A 5,237-nucleotide genomic window follows, 5' to 3' on the forward strand; every position below is an offset into this window, starting at 1 on the left:
TCTAAGAGGACTATGACTTATCCTAGAGGAAGGCAAAAAGACCCAGGGTCTATGCAAGCTTGACCTAAGAAAATTCCTTCCTGGCCCTAACTTGGTGATTAGTCAGATCTGTGATGCAGCAACCAGAGCTACCAGATGGGCACTTGAGAGATATTTAGTAAACTTTGAAGCACCAGTGCACCCCAGATAAACTCCCAGCTTTTGCTTTGGCCAATGCCCAATGAAGAACCCAGCAGTGCTTTGGGGTGGAGGGGAGGGGGATGGGGCAAGTGGCAAAAGTCTGGAAATACCATGCTTCAGAGCACTTCTCATGAAGAGATCAAGTTTCCTTCCAACCTCTTTATAAGACCACCAAGTACTCAAATCCACATGATGCACACACATTCACATACTAAAAACAACACAACCTTGATTTGAACCCTTCCTTAAACATGCTAACTAAAACAATACAGAAGGAAGTACACATTTTTGAAGACCATACCAAAACTTCACTCCTCTACATCTTAAAAACTTTCTTCTAATTTCCAGTCTAAATGTGTTCATGACCAGCTTGCATCCATTTGATCTTCTGCCAGTATTGTTCTGGGAAGAGAACTGATTTAAAACTATTCTTCCTTTCAAATTTCTGGTATACAGCTTCCATCAGGAGGGAGACTGCTTTAGAACATGGGAACTCACTCCTGGCCTGCGAGTCAGATCCAGCCCCCAGCACTGTGTCATCTGTCCTGCAGGGCTCTCCATGAGTCCATGAGGAGCCACACAGACTGGCCCTGTACACTGGATCAAGTATTCAGGGCCTGATCCTGACACACAAAAGTGGACATAGGCAATGCAGGACCAAGAGACCCCAATCCCCACATGCAGGGCCGGATGGAGGTGGCATGGGGCTCTAGGGCCCCAATCCCCCATGTGGATCTGGGAGTAGATAGAGAGGGCTCTGGAGACCTTTTCTACTCATGCAACATTGAGAGCCTGCCTGAGTACTGCTATCCCCATTTAATCCCTCAAGAGATGCAAAAGGTGGGAGATAAACAGCACTCATGTGCTACCTCCACAAATCTCCTGTACCCTCATGAACAGCCCTCATGTGCTACCTCCTGTACTCATTTCATTCTTACTCAGATATTACAATCTTTAATCACAAAACTTTCCCCAGATGGTGTACTTCATTTTAAATTCAGGAGTTCCAGTTTACAGCACACCCTATGTTATCTAGTGGAATAAGTCACCCAATCCAAGAACAGAATCAGTTCCATGTGACCTAATTAATAGGGCCCAAAGTTACAGTGGGCACATCTACACGTGTGCCTGATTGTGCAGTCGTTACTGTGCAGGCATTAGTACTTGCTTTAGCAGTCCTGGCACCACACAGGTCATTTCTGACCCTACTGTGCAGTAGCAATGAGTTGCTGTGAAGCAGCTCATTGCTACTGTGCAGTCGCGACGGCATCACGGTTCATGCCTGCAGATGCTACACTGGCATAGCAACGAGCTACGGTACCATAGCTTCTTGCTACGGCAATGTAGCTTGTCATGTAGACACCCAGTATATACAATAATAGCAGCATATACAGTATTCACTGAAGTGATCAGAAAATGACTACCAATATTTAATAAGCATACAGAAATAGTAATCTCTTGGAATACATTAACAGATTGATTTCTCCCTTTTATATTTTAAATTTTTCACCCAATTCTATTTGTGCATAGATTTGAGATACTTTTGGCTGTTAAGTAGGCCAATAAAAGCACCTCTCTCTTATACAGTTAGAACTTATACTAACTGTACGGCAAGAGCTGACATGAGGAATTAATTGATATTTGGAGCAAATTTGAGATTTGGGAGTAGAGATGCGTGAAGGATAGTGGGATTTGTAGTGTGTAGAGTTCTGGGGAGCCAGAGGAGTGAATTATTATATAAAGAGGAAGAAACACAAAAGCTTATTTTGGCAGAGGCATTGGAGAGCTATCAGGGACTGAGAGGGGAGGGGAGGGCAAAGGAGCATAAGACTTCTCTGGACATTGATTTGAGTTATTGTAGTGCTGTTGGTAGGAGATTAGTATTTGCTTTGTGTATATTTTGGGGGGATTGGATAAATCTTTTAATCTTGGATCTGTTATGTTATAAGTTGGATTCATTAATAAAGAAAAAAAAAGTACCAGAAAAATAACTTAATTTGACTTTGAGATGTGTGGGAGAGTGATATAGATCAATTGAAGACCCTTTGGAGGCTTGATGCAGAAGAGGCTGACTCTAGATAAACTGATAATTTTTCTCCAGGACATTTTAATCATTGTTTATTTCTCCAGCTTCTGTATATTCCTACCAGAAATATACCTTTTTCATTTGACTGTTTTGCTGTTTGGCTTGTAGAAACCCAGAATAGGTCCTATGTAATGTCACACTGTTGGGCATGCTCAGGGGAGTCAAGACGGTAAGGCTGAAACATAACAAGCTCCTTATCTAGTCAAGACCTGATTAACTGGTTTTTAAATTGTACCATGAATTGCTGCTGTGCACAGAGGCATCTTCAAGAGGGATGCTCAATCTTGTCTCTTTTACATCTGATGGAGAAAATTACAGTTTTTTAAACACGGTGCCATGGAAACAAAGAGCTGATTTAAAAATTTAATGTACAGTCATGAAGTGCATTCCTCACTAAGCAAGAAATCATAAGAACACAAGACCATAAACAATGCCATACTGGGAGAAATCAATGGTGAATGTACCCCTGTATTCAGTCTCTGACAGTAGCATCTATACCTTGTCATACCCTTTGTGGCACCTACCATCATTGGTTTAGGGATATCAGAGGATACATCCCTGATTGTTCTGAATCTAATCCCTTTTTGGACTTGGATAGGCTATCTGCTTTTATAACTTGCTCTCACAATAAGTTCCACAAATTAATTTTGTGAGTAATTGTGTGATTGAGTGAAAAGTACTTTTTCTCATTTGTTTTAAAATTGCCTCGTGCTAATTTCAGTGGGTGCCCCATAGTTCTAGTATTCTGGGACTTGCTGAATAACACATTTACTCGGTCCACACCCTTCATGCTTTTATGGAATTTATAGTCCTAGAACTTAGCATAGTAAATATATAACTATATGAAAGGCTATGAACGAATTCCTCTCCCTCCCATCTCCATGTCACTTTTCAAATAGCTTTAAGGCATATTATGGATGTTAATATTAAGAATTGTGTAAGGTCTGAGTTTTGGACCTTTCCTCTCCAACATGAATATGAAACTTTTATCTTCCAACAGCATTAAGAAGAATATTATGACAAAGTACCATTTAGCAGGAATTCCTTTAAAATTAAATGTCTCTGAGCAAGCATATCTGTTTGCCTAAGAAGCAGAGATTTTTTTTGTGACAGAACCTACATAACATAAAAAGGTAACATATCCAAAAAAAAATGTATTAAGTAGAATTTGTAATAACTTGCAAAATGCTCAGTGTGAAATTGCAGGATTCATTGTAGTCTGAGGCATAGGTTGGCCCGGGTTTCAGATTTTGATTGGCTGAGTTCTCCAGGAGTCAAGAGAACTGTACAAAACTTCATCCCTTCTGAAAGCCTTAATATTTCTCAAAATTCTCATACCCAAGTCCCATATTCATCATTATTCTCCACATTTTTATCACAGTTTTTTAATAAGTGATCAAAAAGGACCCTTATTTTTTTAAATAATGTATATTGGTCAACCTATATTTAGGGTGGTTGGTGGTTTCTCCTCATCAAGGTAGGTGTTGACAATCTACTGCCAAGAAGAGAAGGATTCTGCTCTCATTTCACTCATACATGGTTTTACAGCTACACTACTGCTGAACTACAGAAATGTCAGTTACCATCTCTATTTTAATTTTTTTTAAGGACTGGCTGCTCTATTTATTGCTCCATTCCCTATGCTTGTCTAGCTGTACACCACACTCTTTTGTTTCTTAGATAGGAATCGTCATTAGGGTGGGAGGCATTGTCCCCAGAGTGCTCCCTTCACAGAATCATAGAAAAGTAGGACTGGAAGGGACCTTTAGAGGTCGTCTAGTCCAAACCTCCATTAGAGGCAAAATCCTCCTTATTCAAACCATCCTATACAAATCCTCCCAGTTTTGGGGACCTAATTTTGGTGGAAAAGTGCATGAGTAGGAGAGAAAATACAGTGTTAAATTCAGTGCATATATTGCAGACATTACACCCTGACCCTTCATACCGACTGTGTTGCCCAGCTGTGTACCATCTCATTGAAGCTTTTTTTCTTTCCTGTTCCAGGTATCGCCATTAGTATCAATCAAATCCCTTAGCTGCACATTAAGACCTTAATTTCTGGCTGAACCTCCCAGATCAGCCTCAGTCCCAACAGATTGTCCAGGCTTGGACAGGCTTTCTTCCTTAAGGGGGTCCAAGAACCCTGTGACGCTGTCTGTTGACCTTACTGTACGGGATGACAACACCTTCAACTCTTTTGAACCATTTCTGTGCCACACAGATGTCAAGGGATTTTAAATTTAACCTGAAAAATTACACCCCCCCACATGCATATTAGGCCTGTGCAAAGCAGCTATTGTTTGCTTTGGATTCAGATTCAGCCGATTTGGTGGACAGTGATTCGATTCAGCGATTCGAATCACTGTCCTGATTCGATTTGGCTGAATCTGATTTGGAGATTTGGCTGCTGCCAAATCTCTGAATCAAGCAGGCCAGGCCCATCCCCTCCCCTCTCCCAGCCTGGCAATGGCTGCCCCGGCCACTCCAGCTCCCAGTACTTGTTAAAAAAAAAGCCCTGACTCAGTGGGTGCTGCCAGACAAGGGGCAATCCCCACTTCCCCATGCTGTATGGGGAGCTCTGCACAAGCCCCCTGACCCCCACCTCATGCCCCTGCCTGGGCCATCTCTGGCCCTTTAAGAAAAAAAAAGAAACTGAAACCCCCCCAAACTCACCACTCTTGAGGGAGGGACACAATGCCAGCTGTCCCCCACTGCCCCATGCCATGTGTGGGGCTCTGCATGAGCCCCTGAAACCACAAGGTGCTGCAGGAGCAGTGAGTCCTGGTGCTTTTCTTGTTTTTTTTTTCCTTAAAGGGCTGGAGCTGGTCTGGGTGGGGCACCTGTGTGTGGGGCAGTGGGAGGGGGCAGCAGGGATTGCCCCCCCAATCAGCAGCACCCGCTGAGCACTGGGGCATTTTTTTAAAGTATGGAGGTGGGGCAGGCAGGGGCAGCCATGGGGGGGGGCTTGGGG

General features: G+C 42.7%; 1 protein-coding gene across 1 annotated transcript in view; it reads right to left on the reverse strand.

Annotated features, from left to right (window-relative positions):
• The window catches only part of MALRD1 (MAM and LDL receptor class A domain containing 1), a 631,029-nt gene that overhangs the window by 266,767 nt on the left and 359,025 nt on the right, over window positions 1-5,237 (reverse strand). The gene's annotated exons all lie outside the window — the stretch shown is intronic.

The sequence above is a fragment of the Gavialis gangeticus genome, unplaced genomic scaffold (assembly GCF_001723915.1).
Source record: "Gavialis gangeticus isolate Ggan-Ray unplaced genomic scaffold, GavGan_comp1, whole genome shotgun sequence".
NCBI classification, from domain to species: domain Eukaryota; kingdom Metazoa; phylum Chordata; order Crocodylia; family Gavialidae; genus Gavialis; species Gavialis gangeticus.